At 46.0% G+C, this 7488-nt stretch overlaps 1 long non-coding RNA gene across 1 annotated transcript; it reads left to right on the top strand.

The window, feature by feature from the left end:
• The first annotated feature begins 1954 nt into the window (after window positions 1–1954).
• Window positions 1955–7044, top strand: LOC140695594 (uncharacterized). The gene is made up of 3 exons (XR_012071244.1): window positions 1955–2042; window positions 5230–5302; window positions 6676–7044. It is a non-coding gene; the product is annotated as an uncharacterized lncRNA (long non-coding RNA).
• Window positions 7045–7488: the final 444 nt, after the last annotated feature.

Raw genomic sequence — 7488 nt, 5'->3', positions numbered from 1 at the left:
AAGTGTCCTGTGCCAAGGGCTGGGTGAGTGTATATTTCCATTGCTGTGTTCATGGGAGCGAGTGAGCGCAGGTTGCACTGCTTCTCTGTCCACTGGGCATCGATGAATCAACACTTTCCAGATACATTTCACAGAAATGTGATTATTTTTTATCTCTTTGTTTCTATACAGCCGTGGTGGGAGGGATTGTCCGAAGACCCCAGTTTTGACATTGTGTTGATATCTCATTTGCAGTCTTTAAAAATTTAATAGAATTTATATACATGTTTTGGGAGTTATACGAAAATGAAGTTAGTTTCTGAAACATACTAAATCGACCTAGAAGCCAGACTTGTCAATTTCGGTAACATTTTGTCAGCTCTAAGGAAAACATAGACAGATAGAATGCAAACTAGCAGTCCGAACTGTTAAAGGGGTCATGTCAACTCTTTACTGTTGAAGCCTCCGAAACCAACAGGAACCATGAAATAACTAATGGAAACATGAAATAACCCCCAAGCTTGGATTCCCTTGTGCATGTGGTGCCCTTTACTCCCGATGACACCTACTGGTCAATGTTGGCATTTCAAGGTGTAACATCCCTCTCAAGGAAAATACAAGAGGAAACGAACTAAATATATACATTTAGCTTTGAATCCAAAGAACCTAGAGGCATTATAGCTATGAGAACCCTGCTGCAGCTATGCTAGGCTACTGAGAACCAGGTGTTCTTCTATCAGTGATGAGAACGCTTAATCATCCGATCATGTTGGGTAAAGCACTTGAATGCAACCAAGTCTGCACCCCCATGATCGATTGCCCCCGGGGGCTTGACTCAATTGAAAGGCGGTCCACATAAGCTGTGTCTTTCATGTCATTGGCGACTTTTACAGTTCAGTTCACTATCTGACTTCTAATATGTACCTAGACTGTCTTGAAAAACGGAGGCCTAATACAGATTCAAGTTCAGTCAAAGATTCCCCTCACTTACCACACTCCCTTCACCCCAGAGAAGACATAAACCCAGCATTTGCTGAATCTAGCGGAAGGTCATCGTTACTTTGTGGGAGCTAAGTATTCAATTCCTATCTATTTCATACGGGAGTATTTGACCTTTATGGGTTTCCCTGTGGTTCACAGAGGATGAAGCTAGAGGAACTCTGATTCTAGGAGGGGCTTGCTCTTCTCTTACTGGCTCCATTGCAGCTCAGGTACTGATCCCTCAAAATGGATGCCTGAGTGGAGGGGAGGGAAGAGCAAGTGCTTGATAGCTAGGCCCAAACCTGGGAAAAGGCTTACCTGGGCTTGGTGCACTTTGATCTGAATGGCTTGGAATTGCCCCTTGGGTCGTGTGGATTATCTGACCTCTTTCAAGAACATGAGCGTTTTTATCATCTCTGCCATCTCTTCTCTTTAGACGTCAGGGATCTTGGACCCGTTCTTGGAGCAGAGAATTGAGGAACTTCCTCCAGTCCACGGTGGCCCTCCGTATGTTTCTGCTAGTATCAGCCGTGTTCAATATGTCTTATGAATGCCTTTCGAGCCTGCTATCCTCTACAGCTGTCTCCAGGCCAGTATTCTCTATTGTAGCAGAACATCTCTCACCAATGTGTTCGCAACTCTCCTCAATCCGTGCAACCATATTTTCGGCCAGCTTCTCTTCCTGTCTCCCATAAAGTCGACTTCAACAGGACTGGGCAAGTCTGAAAGGACCTCGGAGCCTCTCCAGTAAGCTGAAGACAGGCAGATCTTCCACTGTCTGCCCTTTCAGGTTCTGGAAACTGACCCGTGAACTCAGGTCTTTGGGCAGCAGCAGTATCTCGAACTGACACAGCTTCCCGGACCAAAGACCTAAGCCAAGCTCCACAGAGGGCGGCAGCCCCTCCATCGCACTGATCCACCCACAGAACTCTGCCCGGTTACCTAGGATCCACCAGCCACAACAAGCCTCGCGGTACACACCAACATTCCACCTGGAATCCAACCGCTAACTGCCATCCCCAATGGCTGCTGCATCTTGTCAGTGTTGGGGGAGGGGCTGCATCCGACGAGAGGTTCCTAAGGTAAATGTGATTCTACCCACTAGCGTCCCATGGGCCTTTGTTCTTCCCTCTTTCCTTTTGTTCAGATCTGTATGCACTGTAGCAACGGAGGGAAGTGTGTCCATTTTCAGTTGAATGTTTCACACGTCTTTAAACTTTCTAACAGTTCACAGTACACAGAGACCCACTAAGGGAAACTATTGTTCCTGTAATATGGGCACACCCGCAATACATAGCCGTCGGTTGATTTCTGCTGAAACACCCGCATTCACGGGACATCTATCCATTTGTTTCAAGGGGGCTGAAATTCCTAGGACTGATACAATCCCCAATGTGCACTTTACTGCCTGTCTCTTTTGATCTTAGTACACTTTTGCGGAGCTATTTTCCTTGTTATAGGCTTGTGCCATTTCTTCTCGACGTAGTGTAGAATATGGCATTCATTCATCCTGTTGGAAGACTTGCAAGTCTATATCACGGACTAGGAATCCATTGGATTCCAAATCGGCATTTGGGTTAGGTCACGATATGCTCATATGAATCAATATTTACGAATATATATGCACGCCTCTGATTTCCAAATACAGGTGTGCTGAGTACATTCAAGCCGCGATACTGGGTCGATGCGTACTGAATGATCCTTGACATCAGCTTGAGTAATTTCTTTTGAATATTCATGTTACCCTACCCTTTTTGTGTTGTTTGTTTGTTTGATTCTTTCTTGGTCTGCTTCTCGTTTGTTTTGCAAACACGTCAGGCCATGCATCTCTCCGTTTGCTTCCAACAGAGAGTCATATAAGCTGACTCCCTTAAGATAGTGCTTCCAATCCCCTATGATTTCCTGCTTCCCTCTCCCATCTTTAGGGTTTTGATGTCCTCCTTGCTTTCTTCTTGTTTCTTCTTTTCCACTCATGCTCTTCTTGCATTTCCAATAAGGGTTTTCTTCTTTCCATTTCATCTTGCTGCTTATCCCTTCAGGGGAGAATTCTCAACCTTTCTTTTAGGATAAGTTTCGAACTGCTGAATTCTTTTAAGATTTGCAGGTCTGTGGCATTCTCTAGCTCTGCTGTTATTAGAAATGGTGGTCATGTGGCATAGGCTACCCTAGATGGCAGCATTTTGCCATTCAAGCTATGGTCTATGTCCTGGCACTCCTCCCTGTCCTGCAATATTGCTGCTGAGATAGCAGCTGAAACCCTCTGGAGGTTCTCTTGTGACTATGTTGCTTTCCTCCAGGCGCATTTTAAATCACTGGGATGCTCATGAACTTTGTTGATTTGGATCATACAGCTGCTGCTAAGTCTATTGGGATTCCACCTCTTTTGGACGCTGTGTACTTCCTGAATTCGCCTAGATGATTCTATCTTGGCTTTCAGCAAGTTTCAGTCTGATTTTTCTACACATAACTTTTCAAACATTGTTTGTTTCTTTACCTCTTGCTTTTCCATCTGGGACTCTTTCGAATTTTAGTCTTTCATGCCTTGTCTTCAACCAGGATTCAACAGCAATGTTTTCATTGGTTTGCACTTGCTTTCCTATGTGTGCTTCTCACCGAGGGATTTCTGATCCCCTGTCTTCTAAGTCATTCACGCGTCCCTCTGCAAAACCTAGTCTGCTTAGGACGGAATGTTAGCCCTGATATTTTCTCATCCACTGAGTTTTCTGATATAATTTGGCTCGTCTTTAGGCTTTCTCTTCCCCTTTTCTGGTATTCTGCCTTTTGTGATTCTGAGACACTGTTGTTCTTCAGTGTTTCCCTCACCTCCATTTTCAATACTTGCTCTGGAGAGCGTTTTGCAGTCTAGTTGTCTGAAAGCTTATCTTTAGGGCCTTCAATCTCTTTGGAACTGAAAATGGTACTTCCTTTTCCTTTTACTGTATTTCTTCATCTCTACTGGTCAGGAAATTTCAGGTATCTAATGTAGACTTCTAGGGCTTTGTTAAGTGAAAAGTTTAGACTCTGGGCTCTACACAATTGCGTGGGATTTCTGTGAGGACAGATTTTCCTAGACATTGATGCCATGTCCTGTTCCTGTGTGTGTTGTCTGTTCTATCTCCAATTGCTGGTGTTGCCTTTGTTGTGATGAACCCCCCATACTATTTCGATTAGGATAACCTCATTTTGATTACGCTTATCTCACAAATCTGAAAGAGCACAGGACACTTCCTCTGGTGGAAATGGAGCTTCTAAAGTTTCTCAGCTCTGCATTCTACTCTATGTTATTTTGGAGTGTTTCCAGAAGAGCAGAGTGAGTGTGCGCTTGTGCTTTGTAGTGCCACGGGAATGTCCCACTGAAACCAGTTCTTCCAAGAGCTTCTCTGTCTACAGAAACACCAGTGGAAGCATATCTATGGATGTCACACATCAGGGCCTGCTGGAATGATCCCGCAGCCCGAACTTGGTGTCCTCGCTGCCGAACCATGCCGGTGCCATCCAAAATGTAGCATCTGCTTTTGAGCGATAAACTGAAGGAAATCCTTCGTCTTCTCACGCTGTGGTCTTGGACCACACTTCCTTGTCCTCTCATCCTTGTGGCACGGGTGCACGAAGGCAACCACAGAGCTGTTGCACATCCTGTGCCTCAAACCAAACCATAATCACAGCCCAGGTTTTGAATGTAGCAGATCCTAAGGCTTTTCATTCTGAATTCAAACCCAAGGCCCCCTGGATCCCTCAGACCCGATGCACAATATCTCTGATTCAGCCCCACACATGCTCTATTGGCAAAATGCCAAATTGGTCTCTGGTCCTGCAGATGCACTGGGTGTGGCCATGGGACAGTTCGATAATTTCAACTGCGTGCGCCAGGGTGGTTGCTTGCTCATTGGGGTCACAGGTCGGTTTGCTCTCTTGATAGGACCCACCACATCCCACAACGCACTCCAGATCCCTGAGACTCAGCGTGTGCCATCATCCGTAGCCCTATCCCTCCCTGAACGCTGCCTCTGCTACCTCAAATTTGGCAGCTCGGATCTCGGTCTCAGAATCAACTGTGGGGATATTTTGCACTGGATTCTTTGAGTTCTGTCAGCCAAGCATCTGCTGTGCACTCTTCTAACACTCAGCGCATCACCTTCAGTCCCATGTCTCCTGTCCGCTTGAGAGTGTGCGTCCAAGTTAAAGAGAGTTTCACCTTTACTGCTCCATCAACAGGGCTCAGACCATGCACTGGTATCCATTCCCTGCTTTTCCTTCTCCTGCTTCCAGGTGTTCTGAGGCCTCATCCTGTCTTTGGAAGTAACAGACCTCTCTTCGGCAAGTGTCCTGTGCCAAGGGCTGGGTGAGTGTATATTTCCATTGCTGTGTTCATGGGAGCGAGTGAGCGCAGGTTGCACTGCTTCTCTGTCCACTGGGCATCGATGAATCAACACTTTCCAGATACATTTCACAGAAATGTGATTATTTTTTATCTCTTTGTTTCTATACAGCCGTGGTGGGAGGGATTGTCCGAAGACTCCAGTTGTGACATTGTGTTGATCTCTCATTTGCAGTCTTTAAAAATTTAATAGAATTTATATAAATGTTTTGGGAGTTATACGAAAATGAAGTTAGTTTCTGAAACATACTAAATCGACCTAGAAGCCAGACTTGTCAATTTCGGTAACATTTTGTCAGCTCTAAGGAAAACATAGACAGATAGAATGCAAACTAGCAGTCCGAACTGTTAAAGGGGTCATGTCAACTCTTTACTGTTGAAGCCTCTGAAACCAACAGGAACCATGAAATAACTAATGGAAACATGAAATAACCCCCAAGCTTGGATTCACTTGTGCATGTGGTGCCCTTTACTCCCGATGACACCTACTGGTCAATGTTGGCATTTCAAGGTGTAACATCCCTCTCAAGGAAAATACAAGAGGAAACGAACTAAATATATACATTTAGCTTTGAATCCAAAGAACCTAGAGGCATTATAGCTATGAGAACCCTGCTGCAGCTATGCTAGGCTACTGAGAACCAGGTGTTCTTCTATCAGTGATGAGAACGCTTAATCATCCGATCATGTTGGGTAAAGCACTTGAATGCAACCAAGTCTGCACCCCCATGATCGATTGCCCCCGGGGGCTTGACTCAATTGAAAGGCGGTCCACATAAGCTGTGTCTTTCATGTCATTGGCGACTTTTACAGTTCAGTTCACTATCTGACTTCTAATATGTACCTAGACTGTCTTGAAAAACGGAGGCCTAATACAGATTCAAGTTCAGTCAAAGATTCCCCTCACTTACCACACTCCCTTCACCCCAGAGAAGACATAAACCCAGCATTTGCTGAATCTAGCGGAAGGCCATCGTTTCTTTGTGGGAGCTAAGTATTCAATTCCTATCTATTTCATACGGGAGTATTTGACCTTTATGGGTTTCCCTGTGGTTCACAGAGGATGAAGCTAGAGGAACTCTGATTCTAGGAGGGGCTTGCTCTTCTCTTACTGGCTCCATTGCAGCTCAGGTACTGATCCCTCAAAATGGATGCCTGAGTGGAGGGGAGGGAAGAGCAAGTGCTTGATAGCTAGGCCCAAACCTGGGAAAAGGCTTACCTGGGCTTGGTGCACTTTGATCTGAATGGCTTGGAATTGCCCCTTGGGTCGTGTGGATTATCTGACCTCTTTCAAGAACATGAGCGTTTTTATCATCTCTGCCATCTCTTCTCTTTAGACGTCAGGGATCTTGGACCCGTTCTTGGAGCAGAGAATTGAGGAACTTCCTCCAGTCCACGGTGGCCCACCGTATGTTTCTGCTAGTATCAGCCGGGTTCAATATGTCTTATGAATGCCTTTCGAGCCTGCTATCCTCTACAGCTGTCTCCAGGCCAGTATTCTCTATTGTAGCAGAACATCTCTCATCAATGTGTTCGCATCTCTCCTCAATCCGTGCAGCCATATTTTCGGCCAGCTTCTCTTCGTGTCTCCCATAAAGTCGACTTCAACAGGACTGGGCAAGTCTGAAAGGACCTCGGAGCCTCTCCAGTAAGCTGAAGACAGGCAGATCTTCCACTGTCTGCCCTCTCAGGTTCTGGAAACTGACCCGTGAACTCAGGTCTTTGGGCAGCAGCAGTATCTCGAACTGACACAGCTTCCCGGACCAAAGACCTAAGCCAAGCTCCACAGAGGGCGGCAGCCCCTCCATCGCACTGATCCACCCACAGAACTCTGCCCGGTTACCTAGGATCCACCAGCCACAACAAGCCTCGCGGTACACACCAACATTCCACCTGGAATCCAACCGCTAACTGCCATCCCCAATGGCTGCTGCATCTTGTCAGTGTTGGGGGAGGGGCTGCATCCGACGAGAGGTTCCTAAGGTAAATGTGATTCTACCCACTAGCGTCCCATGGGCCTTGGTTCTTCCCTCTTTCCTTTTGTTCAGATCTGTATGCACTGTAGCAACGGAGGGAAGTGTGTCCATTTTCAGTTGAATGTTTCACACGTCTTTAAACTTTCTAACAGTTCACAGTACACAGAGACCCAC

The sequence above is a fragment of the Vicugna pacos genome, unplaced genomic scaffold (assembly GCF_048564905.1).
Source record: "Vicugna pacos unplaced genomic scaffold, VicPac4 scaffold_489, whole genome shotgun sequence".
Classification (NCBI taxonomy): Eukaryota; Metazoa; Chordata; class Mammalia; order Artiodactyla; family Camelidae; genus Vicugna; species Vicugna pacos.
Note: the sequence above shows the minus strand (reverse complement) of the source record. Positions and strands in the feature narration are given on the sequence as shown.